This window comes from Apium graveolens, unplaced genomic scaffold, assembly GCF_009905375.1.
Source record: "Apium graveolens cultivar Ventura unplaced genomic scaffold, ASM990537v1 ctg2874, whole genome shotgun sequence".
In the NCBI taxonomy this organism is placed as follows: Eukaryota; Viridiplantae; Streptophyta; class Magnoliopsida; order Apiales; family Apiaceae; genus Apium; species Apium graveolens.
The window spans coordinates 35,862-53,469 of record NW_027417830.1 but is presented as its reverse complement, the minus strand read 5'-3'; the positions used below and the strand labels follow the sequence as shown (position 1 = coordinate 53,469).

At 40.2% G+C, this 17,608-nt stretch overlaps 1 non-coding gene across 1 annotated transcript; it reads left to right on the top strand.

Moving 5' to 3' along the window:
- Positions 1–14,353: 14,353 nt before the first annotated feature.
- On the top strand, positions 14,354–14,460 carry LOC141700747 (small nucleolar RNA R71). The gene has a single exon (XR_012566480.1). It is a non-coding gene; the product is annotated as a small nucleolar RNA R71 (small nucleolar RNA).
- The last annotated feature ends 3,148 nt before the right edge of the window (positions 14,461–17,608 follow it).

The window sequence follows — 17,608 nt, the reverse complement described above, 5'->3', positions numbered from 1 at the left end:
AAGAACTACTTTCTACCATGTTGGAAGGCTATGACCGATACAAGCCCGTTGTGTCATTGGCCAATTACTACTTGATATTATTTAATTTTAGAGGGATTATATTACGTTACAATCATAATCATATTATAAAGAGATTCTTCCTTTTAAATTAAATATTTCAAATCAATAATCAATAATCAGATGATTCCCAGATCGGGTGGAGCATTGTTAAGAGGCGTCACTTAATAACCCTTTCTTACAGATAGAAATCTGTTGTTGACAGAATCATCCTTTCTCTCATATCGAAAATTCATATTCAATTACGTGTTTCACAAACACAAGAATCTCATGATTGTATTCATAATATTGTTATTAAGGTTATGAAACAATTTCACTATACTAGGTTATCTAACAAACGCCTTATGTTCATTTAAGTTCACCTAAATCTATCATCGCATGATAAACTAAGAATATATCACATATATCAACATGAATAAACATCAAGGTAGGCATGTTATATCATCTAGCACATTAGTCTAAGCATTATACATCTCTATGTATCACATGAAGCATTTAAAAGCAATTAAAACAGTCAAAAACAGCTTTAAAACACTTCATGGAAATATAAACAGTTCAAAACTTTTATATAAACTAAAATTGATCACTCCATTAGATCCGTCTCGGATAACGAATCCAACGGTATATTGCACGCCCAAAACGGAGTTACGAAACTCCCAGAAAATCAATTTTAATATCAACAGACGGGCTGTAACGCATTACAGGAACGCGTTACAAGCCCTGTAACGCATTCTGGCGATGCGTTACACCCCTTTTAAGCCATTAAAGGGTGTAACGCATTCCGCGAATGCGCCACAGGTGTGTAACGCATTCCCGGAATGCGCTACACCCCCTTTTTTTTTTTTCTCAGCAGCCGCCTTTTCTTTTCTTCTCGAACAGCGCGCAGCCGTACCTGACTTCTCTTTCTTTCCGTGCCAACACGGACAGCATTCAACAGATGCAATAGATATATAGCAGTACAGATATAAACATATATATATATATATACTTTATATACATATATTTACTTATTTAATTACGAATTTTAATTATAAGAACTTCAAAAATTCATAATAAAAAATCTATACATCATAAAATTATGAAAAAAATACCCAGACAATCTACAACACTTGTAGAACCCAGATCAACATTCAAAATTATTCTGAGAAACGATTTCTCATCAGACAAAATTAAACCTTAATATAACTTGTAAAAATCATAATTAATTCATACAAGCACATAAAATTCTAAAATTTTTACCACAGATCTATATGCATACAACCTATGCTCTGATACCATTGTTGGATTTTTAAACACAGCGGGGGCATGGCAAAACACTTTTACACATATAAAATCCAAATAAAAGCATATAAATCGTGAATAAAAATTCGAGGGATCGAATCTAACCTTTTAAAATAATTCCCATACAACGATCAGAGATCCTTAGCAGTTGCTCCTCAAGTGTGAAGCACTCCACCGGTATCCACCAAGAAAACGATGTTAAGGAGGAGGAAGGAGGTGGAGAGAATTGGGTTTTCCAAACTTTTTGGGTTTTCGGGTTTCGAGGTTAGAATAAAATTAGGGTCTATAATAGTGTATTTATAGGCAAAATTTTCAGCTGAAATTTTCCCATAAATATTATTATTATTATCCCATTTATTATTCTCATTAATAATTAAAACACCTTTTAATTATTAATCCTTTTTCTAAACACTTTAGAAATAATTCTCTCTCTTGATTTAATTTCCAAAAATTAAATCCTTAATTAATAATATTAAGAACTTTTTTTAATTAATTTATAATCAATTAAATCTCATTTAATCAATTATTAAATTTGCCAATTAATTATTTATTTCACAAATAAATAATTATTAGCCATTATTAATTAATTCCTCCACCAATAAATCATTCTCTTTTAATGGTGTGACCCTGTAGGTTCAATATTAAACCGGTAGTAGAAATAAATAATAATAAAACTATTTTATCATTATTTATATAAATTCTCTAATTTATTAAATATGATTAATTAATTAATCACATTTATTCTACATCGTGAGTGATGCTTCTCAACATATCGCGACTATCCGGATAATATGAATTCACTGCTTAGAATACCAAGAACCTGTCAGTGAATAGTTACCGTACAATAAACTCCTTCTACCCTACAATGTCCCGATTAAATACAAGGCATGGATCTCGTGTCAAGTCTATCTAATTCAATCACTTGTTTACCATTTACTATGCGTAGTTCTATACAAATTAGAAACTCCTTTCTAATTTCATTCACTCTGGCCAGAGATTCCTGAACTAGCATAAGTGGATCAGCCTTGCACATTCGCTTCCTTCACTGGAAGGGGTAGATCCTTTATTGATCATACACTATCTTCGTGTACAAATTCCTATACCCAGAAGAGCCCTAATAATTGTCCCTGGAGACTAAGAACTAAACCGAAGCATAGTTCAGTGTACACAAGATGACTATGATGACCTCAAGTCTAAGGATACTTGTACAACTATCACTAAGCGAACAACGGCTGACACGTGAGTGAACTCCATCAGTTGTTCAGCTTGGCGAGTCATGTTCAGTGAACTTATTCTATAATAAGCACCTACATACTACCTATAGTGTCACCACACAAATGTCTATGAGAACAGACATCCTTCATAATGAAGCAAGCATAGTATGTACCGATCTTTGTGGATTATTAATTACCAGTTAGTAATCCTATGACCAGGAACTATTTAAGTTTAGAGTTATCATCTTTTTAGGTCTCACTATTATGATCTCATCATAATCCATAAAAAGCTTTACTCTAAACTATGGTATATCTTATTTAAACACTTAAATAGATAAAGCCCGTAATAAAAACAAAACAAGTCTTTATTAATATCAATGAAATCAAAACAGATTACATAAAAGTTATTCCTAAATCCTAATACATGATTGGACTTAGGACATATTCCTTTCAAGTACCAGAAACATGTCTTGCACGTCCTACACATAATAAAACTTCAGGTTTGAAGCATTCCAAATATGAGGCACTTCGTCACCACTCATGGTTTCCAACTTATAGGATCGTCATCCTAATGTTTTCTTGACCTTATACGGCCCTCCCCAATTAGGGGTTAGCTTCTCTTTCTCTTCAACTCCTGATGCCTCAATCTTTCTCAAGACCAATTCTCCATGCTGACCTTTATTTAACCCTTCTATTTTAATAGAGGGAGGATCTCCGTTGATGCTCTGCATTGTGGGCGTTGGCTTTATCTCTAACCTCGTCAGTTAGATTGAGAGCGAGCCTCATTCCTTCTTTTTTGGTTTTTGGTTTATAAGCTTTGACCCTAGGCGATCCATTGGTGATTTCTAGGGGCACCACGGCTTTGGCATCGTAGGCCAACATGAAAGGGGTTGCTTCAATTGCCACTTTAAAGGTGGTTCGATATGCCCAAAGTATAGGCAGTAACTCATATGCCAAAGTGTTCCTCGAGCACTCGACCCTGTTTTTAGTCCATCAAGGATAATCTGGTTAGCAAATGTTGCCTGTCGTTTTCCTATGGATGGGCAACCGAGGTAAAGCGAAGCTCTATGCTATTATCGTCATAGTACTCCTTGAATTCTGCATTATCAAACTGTCACCCATTATTTGTGACAAGAATGCGTAGGATACCAAACCGACATATCATATTTTCTTAGAAAAATTGGATAATTTGCTTGGTGGTTATCTTGGCTAGTGCCTTAGCCTCAATCCACTTTTTGAAGTAGTCTATGGCTACCACAATGAATTTCTTCTGTCCCGATGCCACAGGAAATTGACTAAGTATATCCATTCCCTACATTATAAACGGGATGGGTGTGCTGACAAATATAAGCCTCTCTGGGGGCTATCGTACTATGGGAGTATGCATTTGGCATCTATCGCATTTATTTACATAAGCCTATGAATCGGCCAACATCATTGGCCAGTAGAACCCCAATCTATAAGCGAGGGCCCTACCCCCCAAGTGTTGTCCATAAATCCCCTCACGGGCTTCCTTAAGTGCCTCCTCAGCTTCAAGAGGTCTCAAGCACTTTCAGTATGAAATAACAAAAGACCTTTTGTATAGAAGACCTTTAATTAACAAATATCTCAATGCTCTTATTGATAACTTGCGTGCCTCATCGGCATTTTTGGGGAGCCATCCAGTCTCAAGAAGAGTTTTTATTGGATCTATACAACAACTCTCCACACCAATCGGTGCTATCAAATTTATAACATGTATAGTAGAGTTTTCAGGACCTGGAAGTAGATACTTCTCGGGTAGTTCTCGATTTCAGACGAGGCAAACTTAGATAGGGCATCGTCCGTGGTGTTCTCCTATCTCGGAACATGTTCAGCGTACCATTAATTAAACTGAGTCAGTATTTCCTTTACGACTCTCGGGTACTTGGCCATTGTATCATCTTTGGCCTCAAACTATCCATTGATTTGAGCAAGAACAAGTCTCAAATCTTCAGAAATCTTAAGGTTTTTGGCCCTCGCGGCTCTAGCTAAGCCTAAGCTGGCTATTAAACCTTCGTATTCCGCTTTGTTGTTCATAGTTGGGAAGTCCAACTTCAAAGCATACGCAATCATGAACCCTTGGGGATTTACAAGACTAGGCATGCACCACTAGATTTTATTTTGGACGCTCCGTCAAAATGGAGAACCCAATACTCTTTCAGAGTCGTACCTTCATCTTTATTTTTCTCTCCTCCTTCGGGGGTTACTATCTCTTGCCCCCCGACTTTTTGGTCGCTAATGGTGCATTTGATCATGAAGTTGTTAAGGCCTAAGACTTGATGGTTGTTCGAGGCTTGTACTTGATGTCGAATTCTCCCAACTCAGTTGCCCATTTGATGAGCCTTCCACTTGCCTTCGGGATATAAAGAATGTTCCTTAAAGGTTGGTCTGTCATCGATCTTGTGGGCCTGGAAGTATGGTCTCAACTTTCTCGAGTTGTGACTAGGGCAAGCGCAAGCTTCTCAGTGGTAGAATAGTTCAGCTCCGCTCCATGGAGTACCTTGCTCATATAGTAGAGAGGTTTCTTGAGTTTATGTTCTTCCTTTATCAAGACTGCACTCACAGCTTGTTCAGATACCATGAGGTATTAGTAAAGGATGTCCTCTGGGCTTGGTTTGTCCAGCAATGGGGCTTCAGTCATATACTTCTTTAGTTATTCAAAAGCCTCTTGGCTCTCATATGTCCATTCAAAATTCTTCACATTCTTAAGGGTTTTGATAAAGGGCAGGCATTTGTCTCCAGACTTGGAGATGAACCTCCCTAGAGCTGCGATTCTTCCGGTCAGCTTCTGAATGTCCTTGTTAGGGCGAAATCACGCACTAATATTCACGCAAGTATACGTGTTCGCAAGTAATATAGAATACTTTCTAGTTCGTTCCCTCAGAGACTCAGACTAAGTTATTGTCTAATTTAACTCACTCACCAATGTATGATTACTTCTCAATGTTAAGATAATAACACTTAAAATTGTTGATTAAATATTAACTATAATTAACTACTTAATTAACCACTTAACTAACACTGCAATTTATCAATAATAAAACACTCATGAGATCACAACTTCATTATTACTTCCTTCTATAGCCATAGTTATTACCTTTAGCATGTGACAGTGATGATATTAATCGAATAACACAAAACTGATAAAAGCCAACTTTCATTGTACTAATACCATTCTACCAAATATCCACAATTAAGATAGAAATTGAATAGTCATCAATTATGTTGAGTTCCTATATGTCTACAGAAATTGACAACACAACGATTTAAGCACAAGTTATTCCTTTTGATTACATAGGGCAAATAAAACTGTTAGAGTTACCCACTAATCATGCACAACGTACATGAACCTATGCTAGCATGGCAAGTTCTAAATCTCAAGATCCACTGTCGCTTCACAAGAGATTAACACCCTATCTTATATGTTCGCGACGCACATAAGACGAATACGCACAACCAATACTAGATATCATGCAATCATCACACACTAAAGTATTAAACAATTAACTAAAGAATTCCATAATAAATCCGTTGCAACCCCATGATCACGATTAGCCCATAATAGAACTTATCGCCATCATGGGTTCATATGAAATCATGATAAACGAACACAAGAAAATAACAACTAAACTAATTATATTAAAACAGAGTACGTCACAAGAGTAAATAAGTCAAAGCAAGAAAACTAGCATCCAACATTACAACGAAACAAGAATCACAAGAATATATGCTTCCTCTTCGTTGCTGTGTGCTAAATCGGTCTTCTTCCTTATCTCCTTCGCTTCTTGCAAAACACAATCTAAAACATAATCCCTCTTAATACTCTGTGAAAAAACGTCTCAAATCTACTTATATAATAGTCCCATAAAACTCAGATTACATAGAAGTTGGAAGCCAAACAGAAGTAGAAGTCTAAAACAATATATTATTTTCCCCGACCCTGCGCGGCCGCTCAGCATTTTTGCGCGGGCGCGCAAGGCTGCTGCGCGGCCGCTCAGCATTGCTGCGCGGGCGCGCAGGACCCTACTGGAAAATTTCCAGGTTTGCTCCGTTTCTTCGCCGTAATCTGCCCGTTCTTTTCCTCTCGCAATGGTGAACACATGCCAAGGCTTATTCTTGATGATTCCTCCTCCGAAATGCAACTAATACCCTGAAATGCATAAACACTAGAAAAATGCATCAAATACACAAAATAATTGATTTCAAGACACCAATTTAAGCCATTTTAAGACGTTCTAAGTGGTATAAAATGCCACTTATCACACCCCCAAACTTAAATCGATGCTTGTCCTCAAGCGTCACAGACTCAAAAACAAATAAAAAAATGCATGAATGCAATCTATATGAAAATGCAACGATCCCCCTTACTACAATTAACCAACCAAATTGTCACGTCTCAACGAATGCAGTTAGACACTAAAGATCAAGAAACTCATGCAAACGAACATACCACCAGAAACGTGGTGTGCGCAAATGCTTAACAGATATGCTTCGGAACTAGACCAATTACTATGACTAGACTTTCCTCAAGGCAATCCTACGATTATACAAAGAATAAAAATTCTAGGCACAAAGTGATATACAACACTACAAGAACTTTAGAGCTTACTACGGAATCGTGCTTTTTATTTACAACGCAAATGCTTATTTGACCGTGCAGTGAGTGAGGTCCACAAAAGACTTATACAATGGTATCCATGTAACGAGCGTTAGGTTAGCGGATCCCAGACTCTAAAAGCCTTAGGTCACTAGGCACAAAGTCCCCTAAGAACTTAATAACTCGAATACCAAAGAGCCCACTCTTGATCAATTACGCCAAATTTATTTTTTTTTTTAACTCTGAGCAAGTGCGTTTCGCTCCATCTTGCTCAACCCTAGACTACTCGCATAACATGCGAGCCGGCTACTAGCCATTTGACGCCTAGCCACAACTAGCAACAAATTCCATTTTTACTCCATTTTTTTTTCTTTTTCATGCCTTTACCACTAAGAACCTATTATCAAATTCTAAGCATAATAAATAGATTATCCTCGAAAAATAATCAGATCATAACAACAATCTAGTCCTTCAGCATTCTCTAAGACTTAGTGACAATACAAGTGCTTCTAGCATGCATATCAACCTACACAACTTAATATCACTTTAATGCTATCACTACACTCGCATCAATATCACAATTCAGTCGATAAATCATTGCAAAAGGGATCATGGTATATGCATGAGCTATATGATATGACAACAAATAAAGCTATATATAAAAAAACTATATGGCAAAAATTATGCAACTATATGAACTAACTATCATGAATATGCAACTATATGACACACACAAAATATTCCTTAACTACCACCCCCAAACTTAAAATCTTCACTGTCCCCAGTGAAGGTAGTAGAAAGGAACACAGGGTATACCTACTCGGAGTCATCATCATCATCACCCTCAGTGGGTGGAGTATCAGGCGGCGGGTATGCAGAGTCTTCACCAAAAACTGGCCACTGGATATCAGCTCCAAGGCCTCGAAAAGCAGTCCCTAACGCAAGGGTGAGCTCCTGAGCAAACCTGCTCTGCGTCTCATACATGGCATCCATCCGCCGTGAAAGCCTCCTATACTGGGCATCACCCATCCCAGCACCCTTCTGAGCTCTCGAAGAACTAGCCTCACCACGCCCTGGCCTGGCCATAGTAGCACCTCATGCTGGACGCCCTCCTGGAAGACGATAACCCAGCCCATGCTCCTCAGGCTCACCACCGGTCCACTCCTGCATTCCATTCAGAGTGCCAGAATCTATAGGAGCTGCTGGCAACTGCAACTGCTCATGAGCCAGCCAGTTCACTCCTACTGCACGGCATAGATTTGTAACCGTGGATGCATAAGGGATGTTCATATGCTTTGCTCCCCTCAAAAACTTCAGAATTCCTTGGTAGATAAACTCACCAAGGTCCACATAGTATTCCTCATTCAGAATTCCCCACAACAACTGTGCTCTCTCAACTGTGACCTCGTGTGCATGTGAAGAAGGCAAAATATTAGCACATATAAATGTGTTCCATGCACGGGCATACCTGTTCATGGCGATCGCCGGAAAGTGACGATACTCATTATTGGCTGGACTGCGGTTCCAAACTGTGCCCGGTCGACAGAGAGTCGCACAAATCAAATCCAAGTCAAAATCCTCAGCAGTCTTTTCATTCCAGTTCTCCTCCTCGAGCTTCCTCTCTCGCTGTCCAATCACTCGGCGAATCGCCGCAGGATGATAATCAACCGTCAGCCCCGAACTACAGAAAACCCATTCTTTTCAGCCTTCGCGTTCGCGTAGAACTCGCGAATAACACTCATCGGTACTGCTTCGGGTGACTCACAAAAAGCTATCCACCTCTTCTCTGCAATCATGGGTAACAACTCACCATCCCTCCCTGATGGTAAAAACCCCCTCTCCTTCAGAATCGGCTTCCCCAACAGCCTAGTGTACTCCTCATCCGCGGCTCTGTCAGTTAACCGAGGCCTCGCAGCAGTACCCCTTGATGAATCAGCAGTAGGAACTGTGCTGCTGCTGTCAATAGTGCGTGCTCTCTTGGGTGCCATTGATTTGTGAATAAAAGTGTGTAAGAACTGATTTTTGATGTTTATGAGAGGGTTTAAGTGTAGGAAGTTGTGGGAGATATGTAGGATAGGTGTATGTATATATAGGGTGTGGAGTAGGTTAAATTAGATTAGGAGTGGGGTTGAGGGATAAAATCATGGGGTAATGGGAAAAGAATTCGTGGGTTTATGGGCTGTAATGGGTTTTTGTGTTTTTGTTTTTTTTTTTTTTTCTGAACTGTAAAAAAAAAATTCTGGAACTCGACCCCTGCGCGGCCGCTCAGCATAGCTGCGCGGGCGCGCAGAGGGTCTCTGGAAAAAAAAATTTTCAGCCCCTGTTTTCTGATTTTTTTGTGTTTTTGGATAGGTTATTAACTTCTAAGGGTTCCTGTAACAACAATTCATGGGTTACCTCCCACGCAGCGCTTCTTTTTCGTCATTTGCTTGACGTTCCGTTCCTTTCTCACGTAGTCAATAAAATGGCACTAACCACCTCTCGGTTTGCCATGTCCTAATAGTAGTGCTTCAACCGCTGACCGTTAACCTTGAATGCTTGGTCCGAATCATTCTCAAAAATTTCCACCGCTCCATGTGGAAACACAGTTTTGACAATAAAAGGTCCAGACCACCTTGATTTCAACTTCCCAGGAAAAAGTCGGAGCCGAGAGTTGAATAACAGAACTTGTTGCCCTGGCACAAACAACTTAGGATATAGCTTCCTATTGTGCCACCTTTTCACCTTTTCCTTATACATTTTGTTATTCTCGTACGCTTGAAGTCGAAATTCATCAAGTTCATTAAGCTGAAGCATTCTTTTCTTACCAGCTGCATCTAAATCCAGGTTCAATTTCTTCAATGCCCAGTAGGCCTTATGCTCAAGCTCCGCCGGTAGATGACATCCCTTACCGTACACCAACTGAAACGGTGACATCCCAAGTGGAGTTTTGTATGCTGTTCTGTAAGCCCAAACAGCTTCATCGAGCTTTAAAGACCAATCCTTCCTTGATGGACAAACAACCTTCTCTAGAATGCGCTTTATCTCTCTGTTAGACACTTCCGCCTGACCATTTGTTTGCGGATGATAGGCAGTAGCTACTCGATGATTCACATTATAACACTGCATCATAGAAGTGAACTTACGGTTGCAAAAATGCGATCCTTCATCACTTATGATTACCCGAGGTGTTCCAAACCTTGTGAAAATTTGCTTATGAAGAAAATTTAGCACTGCCTTTGCATCATTTGTTGGTAAAGCTTTAACTTCGACCCATTTTGAGACATAATCGACTGCCAGCAAAATGTACTGATTATTGCAAGACGATATAAAAGGCCCCATGAAATCGATTCCCCATACATCAAAGACCTCGACTTCAAGCATCACATTTAATGGCATCTCATCCTTCCTTGACAAATTTCCCACTCTTTGGCAACGATCACACCTTAAAACAAACTGATGAGCATCCTTGAACAAGGTGGGCCAGAAAAAACCTGCTTGCAGAATACGAGCTGCCGTTTCCTCACCTCCATAGTGTCCACCATAAACCGTGAAATGGCAGTCTCGTAATATCCCCTCCGTCTCACAGAACGGGATACATCTCCTGATGATCTGGTCAGCTCCCTGTCTAAACAAATATGGTTCATCCCACATATACCACTTCACCTCATGCAGAAACTTCTTCTTTTGCGCGGATGTCAAATTGGGAGGCATTATATTGCTGACAAGATAGTTTACAATATCTACAAACCATGGTTCTTCCTCCTGAATTGCAAACAACTGCTCATCCGGAAAAGATTCATTGATTAACGTCCTATCTTGTGAAGTAGAATCGGGATTCTCCAACCTAGAGAGATGGTCAGCTACTTGATTCTCGGTACCTTTTCTATCTTTGATCTCTAACTCAAATTCCTGAAGTAAAAGCACCCAACGAATGAGTCTCGGCTTCGAATCCTTCTTAGAAACCAGATAGCGAATAGCTGCATGATCAGTGAATACTGTCACTTTCGTACCAAGCAGATAAGATCAAAATTTCTCAAAGCCAAAGACTATAGCCAACAGCTCCTTCTCAGTAGTGGTGTAGTTCAATTGGGCCCCATTTAAAGTCTTACTCGCATAGTAGACCACATGGAAGAGATTTTTCTTGCGCTGTCCCAGAACTGCACCTACCGCATAGTCACTCGCATCACACATCATCTCAAACGGTTCTGTCCAATCTGGTGCTGTAATAACTGGTGCCGTGATCAAACTCTCCTTGAGAGTCTCGAATGCTGCCAAACATTCATCATCAAATTTGAAAGGCACATCTTTCTCAAGTAAATTGCACAACGGCTTAGATATCTTTGAAAAGTCCTTGATGAATCGCCGATAAAAACCCGCATGATCGAGAAAACTACGGATTCCTTTCACTGAATTAGGTGGGGGAAGATTTTCAATGACTCCCACCTTGGCCTTGTCCACCTCCAGACCTTTGCTAGAGACCTTATGCCCAAGGATAATGCCTTCACGCACCATAAAATGACATTTCTCCCAATTAAGCACCAAATTAGTTTCCACGCATCTTTTGAGTACGGCGCGCAGATTATTCAAGCATTCATCATATGAGTGTCCAAAGACGGAGAAATCATCCATGAACACTTCGACGTTATTTCCAATCATGTCAGAGAATATAGCCATCATACATCTCTGAAAGGTGGCCGGGGCGCCACATAACCCAAACGAAACTCTACGAAAAGCAAATGTGCCAAATGGAGAAGTGAAGGTAGTCTTTTCCTGATCCTCTGGTGCAATACAAATCTGATTATACCCGGAATACCCATCCAGAAGACAAAAATACTCATGTCCCGCCAATCTGTCAAGCATTTGATCAATGAATGGGAGAAGGAAGTGATCCTTTCTTGTGGCTTTGTTCAATTTTCTATAATCCATGCATACTCTCCATCCTGTAACTGTTCGAGTAGGGATGAGCTCATTCTTTTCATTTGCGACCACAGTGATACCTCCCTTCTTAGGAACACATTGTACAGGGCTCACCCACGAGCTGTCAGAAATAGGATAAATGATGCCTGCATCTAGCCATTTCAGAATTTCTTTCTTCACCACCTTCTTCATGATCGGGTTCAGTCTTCGCTGCTGTTCCACAGTTGGCTTACTACCTTCCTCTAACAGAATTTTATGCATACAATATGAGGGACTTATCCCCTTGATGTCTGCTATAGTCCATCCTATAGCCGATTTGAATTCTCTCAAAATCCTTAAGAGCTTGTCTTCCTCACTACCTGAAAGGTCAACTGAAATAATAACAGATAACGTAGATGAATCACCTAAAAAGGCATACCTCAAGTGTTCAGGTAATGGTTTGAGCTCTAAGGTATGCGCTTCCTCTATTGATGGTTTGAGCTTCCCTTCAGCGTTCTTGAGGTCAGAAGTACCAAGAGATTCAAATGGTATATCTAGCTTTCGCTTCCAGGGAGAAGCGTTCAGATATTGTACTTGCTCGTTGCTATCTTCATCATCACTGTCAAATTCCCCCACTAAGGCCTTTTCCAATGCATCAGACATTAGCATGTGATCGAGTTCTGAAGTAACCGCAGAATCAATCACATCCACTTTTAAGCACTCCTCATCTTCTGTAGGGAATTTCATTTCCTTGAATACGTTGAAGGTCACATCCTGATCTTGAACCCGCATAGTAAGTTCTCCTTTTTGCACATCTATCAAGGTACGGCCAGTTGCCAAGAAAGGCCTCCCCAAGATTATGGGAATCTTTTTATCTTCCTCAAAATCCAGAATAACAAAATCAGCAGGAAAGAAGAGCTTATCCACCTTGACGAGCACATCCTCAACTATGCCCCTTGGGTAAGTAATGGAACGGTCCGCCAATTATAGCGACATGTATGTGGGTTTTGGATCAGGTAGGTCCAGCTTTTTAAAGATCGACAACGGCATCAGATTAATGCTTGCTCCCAAATCACAAAGGCACTTGTCAAAAGTTAGATTGCCAATGGTGCAAGGAATGGTGAAGCTTCCTGGATCTTTCAGTTTTGGTGGTAACTTTTGTTGCAGAACCGCGCTGCATTCTTCCGTGAGAGCAACGGTTTCAAGGTCATCCAGTTTCACCTTCCTTGAAAGAATAGTCTTCATAAACTTCGCATAACTAGGCCTTTGTTCCAGAGCCTCAGCGAAAGGTATATTGATGTGAAGTTTCTTGAACACCTCCAGAAACTTCACGAACTGTCTATCCAGCTTTTGTTGCTGCAATCTCTTAGGAAAAGGTGGTGGAGGATAGAGCTGTTTCTCCCCTGTATTAGCCTCAGGCAGAGTGTGTTCAACAGTAGTCTTCCTTGGTTCCGCCGCTTTCTCCCTTTGCTTAGATTCTTCATCTCGAACTTCAGCTTCGACTTCTTTTGCCTTTTCAGCATCAGCTACTTTTCCAGACCTTAAGGTAATAGCCTTGACTTGCTCTTTAGCTTCCTTCCTGCCTGGTACTTCCGTGTCACTGGGAAGAGTGCCAGGTTGATGATTGAGCACTGCATTGGCTAATTGACCGATTTGATTTTCCAAGGTCTTGATAGAAACCGCCTGACTCTTGCACAACAGCTTAAGTTCCTCAAAATCAGCACTAGTAGGTGCAGCTGCACTTCCCTGTTGAGGATATGATTGTCTTGTAGCATACTGCTGTGGTTGCTGGAATCCAGGTGGGTTAAACTGTTTACTCACTCCTTGCTGATATGGTGGCTGAATAGCATTCTGATTATTTCCTCAACTGAAATTTGGATGATTTCTGTTGTTAGGATGATAGGTCGCTGGCACAGGCTGCTGTTGTCGCTGATAATTATTCACATACTGAACAGATTCGTTGACAAGAGAACACTGATCCGTAGCATGAGAACCTGCACAAAGCTCACAAACCATAGCTATTTGATTAACTCCATACGTAGCCAAAGAATCAACCTTCATTGATAGCGCTTGGAGCTGGGCTGCAATAGCGGTGGCTGCGTCAACTTCCAGAATACCTGCTACCTTGCCTGATGTCATCCTCTGAGTTGGGTTTTGATGCTCATTTGCAGCCATCGTCTCAATAAGATTGTACGCCTCAGTATAGCTTTTAGCCCATAAGGCGCCTCCCGCTGCTGCATCGAGCATGGGCCGAGATTGAGCCCCCAAACCATTATAAAAACCAGTGATTACCATCCAATCCGGCATTCCATGATGTGGACATTTTCTCAACATTTCCTTATAGCGTTCCCAAGCCTCGCACATAGATTCTGTAGGTTGCTGCGCAAACTGAGTAAGAGCACTCCTCATAGCAGCAGTCTTTGCCATTGGATAAAACTTCACCAGAAACTTTTGCGCAAGATCTTGCCACGTAGTGATTGACCCAGCTGGTTCAGAATGTAACCAGTCTTTAGCCTTATCCCTCAGTGAGAATGGGAAAAGCCTCAACTTGATAGCCTCATCAGTCACGCCATTATACTTAAAAGTGCTGCAGATCTCGACAAAATTCCTTATGTGCATGTTGGGGTCTTCAGTTGCCGCTCCTCCAAAAGAAACAGAATTCTGCACCATCTGAATAGTGCCCGGCTTGATTTCAAAGCTGTTAGCTTGAATAGCCGGATGAAGGATGCTTGACTGAATGTCATCAATTTTAGGCCGAGAAAAATCCATAAGAGCTGGATCAGCTTGAACAATATGATCTCCCATGTTTACTGGTTCTTTCTGCTCAGTTCCTGAATCCGAATCCTCAAAATCTAACTTCTCCGGTGTATCAAGAACTTCGTCTTTCTCCTCAGCTGTATCTAAGGTCCTCTTGCGAGCACGAGAACGAGTTTGCATAAACGCACTAAAGTACCTGAAACACAACCGAAAAGAGTAATTAACTACTACGTCCTAATCACTGAGTCCTAATGACCAATGATGGTAAGTACATAAACTAAACAAATACGCCGAGTCCCCGGCAGCGGCGCCAAAAACTTGTTAGGGCGAAATCACGCACTAATATTCACGCAAGTATACGCGTTCGCAAGTAATATAGAATATTTTCTAGTTCGTTCCCTCAGAGACTCAGACTAAGTTATTGTCTAATTTAACTCACTCACCAATGTATGATTACTTCTCAATGTTAAGATAATAACACTTAAAATTGTTGATTAAATATTAACTATAATTAACTACTTAATTAACCACTTAACTAACACTGTAATTTATCAATAATAAAACACTCATGAGATCACAACTTCATTATTACTTCCTTCTATAGCCATAGTTATTACCTTTAGCATGTGATAGTGATGATATTAATCGAATAACACAAAACTGATAAAAGCCAACTTTCATTGTACTAATACCATTCTACCAAACATCCACAATTAAGATAGAAATTGAATAGTCATCAATTATGTTGAGTTCCTATATGTCTACAGAAATTGACAACACAACGATTTAAGCACAAGTTATTCCTTTTGATTACATAGGGCAAATAAAACTGTTAGAGTTACCCACTAATCATGCACAACGTACATGAACCTATGCTAGCATGGCAAGTTCTAAATCTCAAGATCCACTGTCGCTTCACAAGAGATTAACACCCTATCTTATATGTTCGCGACGCACATAAGACGAATACGCACAACCAATACTAGATATCATGCAATCATCACACACTAAAGTATTAAACAATTAACTAAAGAATTCCATAATAAATCCGTTGCAACCCCATGATCACGATTAGCCCATAATAGAACTTATCGCCATCATGGGTTCATATGAAATCATGATAAACGAACACAAGAAAATAACAACTAAACTAATTATATTAAAACAGAGTACGTCACAAGAGTAAATAAGTCAAAGCAAGAAAACTAGCATCCAACGTTACAACGAAACAAGAATCACAAGAATATATGCTTCCTCTTCGTTGCTGTGTGCTAAATCGGTCTTCTTCCTTATCTCCTTCGCTTCTCGCAAAACACAATCTAAAACATAATCCCCTCTTAATACTCTGTGAAAAACGTCTCAAATCTACTTATATAATAGTCCCATAAAACTCAGATTACATAGAAGTTGGAAGCCAAACAGAAGTAGAAGTCTAAAACAATATATTATTTTCCCCGACCCTGCGCGGCCGCTCAGCATTTCTGCGCGGGCGCGCAAGGCTGCTGCGCGGCCGCTCAGCATTGTTGCGCGGGCGCGCAGGACCCTACTGGAAAATTTCCAGGTTTGCTCCGTTTCTTCGCCGTAATCTGCCCGTTCTTTTCCTCTCGCAATGGTGAACACATGCCAAGGCTTATTCTTGATGATTCCTCCTCCGAAATGCAACTAATACCCTGAAATGCATAAACACTAGAAAAACGCATCAAATACACAAAATACTTGATTTCAAGACACCAATTTAAGCCATTTTAAGACGTTCTAAGTGGTATAAAATGCCACTTATCAGTCCTTGATGGAACGTGGTGGCTCCGTGTCCAGGATGCTTTGATCTTGTCGGGGTTGGCCTCGATTCCCCTATTTGAGACTATGTGAACCAAAAAAATTTCAGGCCCAACACCAAAAGCACACTTAGTGGGGTTTAACATCAGTTTGTGGTCCCTTAGCACTTCGAATGCCTCTCTGAGGTGATTGATATAATCGGCCTTGACTAGGCTTTTGACTAACATGTCATAAACATAAACATTCATGGTCTTCCCAATTAGATGGGCAAATATCTAATTTACCAACCTTTGGTAGGTAACTCCTGCATTCTTAAGTCCAGAAGCCATAACAAGATAACAAAAGACACCAAAGTCATTTATGAAAGATACCTTGGGGGTTTCATCTTTGTGCATTTTGATCTGATTGTAATCGTTGAAACCATCCATGAAACTCAACATCTCATGTCCAACGGTGGCATCGATCAGGGTATCAATCCTTGGTAGGGGTAGAACTCTTTAGGACAAGCATCATTCAAGTCAGTGAAGTCGATGCATATTCTCCACTTCCCATTAGCCTCTTTGACCATTACGGGGTTGGCCAACCACTCATGAAATGGCACTTCCTCAATGAATCCATCTTCTAGGAGCTTCTTGACCTTTTATTTAATGGCTTCCAACCTGTTAGGGGCATAAGTTCTTTTCTTAAGCTTCACGGCCTTCCGAGTTGGATCGACGTTCAACTTATGAGTTATAAGGTTGGGGACAATCCCAGGCATATCAGTTGTCGTTCACGCAAACACATCACTCTTCTTTTATAAGAAAGTTGTCAATTGGCCCTTCATGGGCTTGTCCAAAGATTCTCCAATATATGTGACCTTCTCCGGGTCTAAGAAGTCTAGGGTAGTTGGGATTAAGTTCTCTGATAGTTTCTCTCGAAGTTCTTCATTCTCATGGACATCCATGTCTTCAATGGGGAGAACCTGCCCCAGTTCCATCAGGCCTAAGTGCTGCAACATAGCAACTACGGGCCATTTTCCAACCTCCTT